Source organism: Galeopterus variegatus, unplaced genomic scaffold (genome assembly GCF_000696425.1).
Source record: "Galeopterus variegatus unplaced genomic scaffold, G_variegatus-3.0.2 Scaffold11777, whole genome shotgun sequence".
Classification (NCBI taxonomy): Eukaryota; Metazoa; Chordata; class Mammalia; order Dermoptera; family Cynocephalidae; genus Galeopterus; species Galeopterus variegatus.
In genome coordinates, this window is record NW_007737888.1 from 25,968 (window position 1) to 27,163 (window position 1,196).

Sequence of the window (1,196 nt, forward strand, 5' to 3'; positions counted from 1 at the left end):
TTAAACTGCAAATTTGATATTTTCCTTCAAGCAAGTTTATTTTAGTAGTTTTTTACTAAATAAGAGTGACTTATTTTGATATAAATCTTTGCTTTCTGATGAGATTTTTTGTGGCCTGTTGTATTTCTTGAATGTATCTCAAATGATAAAACCATAGTCATAAGCATTTATCTTAGTTCAATTTATAATGTATACTCCAAAAATATTCAGAAAGCAATAATCTGCCCAGTTTTTGCAGCTCACAGACTATCACCCCCATTCAAACTGTGTAGAGACATGGCATATGTCATCATATTGTTAGCATGTATACCTCCACATTTTATTTTTATATCCTATCTCCATGTAAGTAAAGNACAATGTGTTTTTTTTATCTTGTTAATTTATTGAATTACATAAATCAACTCAAACTATGAAATATCATTATTAAGTAGAATGATCTTTACATTTAAAAAATCAGGCAAATAGATATAGTCAACAATAAATTTAAATATTATTTTTTACCATTTAATTCCATCAGAAAATATTCTTCATGTCAATTTTTCTCTCTGGTAATATCCTTTATGCTGATAACAGTTATTGACAATAGAATCACGTTTCCCTGTGTGAACCACTGCTAGTGTATATGCAGTGTGTTTAGACACCATTCTAAGAGCCTTTTTTATTTATGATAAGACATGATTTCAGGTTTTAATTTTTATAATAGATAATTTGTTTTTCTGTTCTATATTTATACATAAAAAAGCATGGCTCCATAGAGGAAAGGATAGGCACTCAATGTCACACAAGTTGTGTAAGTTAGAGACAGTGACAACAATGCCCCTCCCCCAAATACAAATATCAATCTCCTAACCATTTGTTATGAAGATTTCTACTTATTCATTTTTCCTTTATTTCTAATTCCAAACGCAATTAATCCGAAGCTTTTTATTTTCTTTTTAATCTTTGTTTTTCAATCCCTAATATATCTAGTTTTAATCTTTCTTGTTTAATTTCTAAGTGGTGTATGGTTATGCATGAGTAATCCTCTGCATATACCTTCATTTAAATACACCACACACACAGAATTATTTCCCTGATATGTTAAACTGCAAATTTGATATTTTCCTTCAAGCAAGTTTATTTTAGTAGTTTTTTACTAAATAAGAGTGACTTATTTTGATATAAATCTTTGCTTTCTGATGAGATTTTTTGTGGCC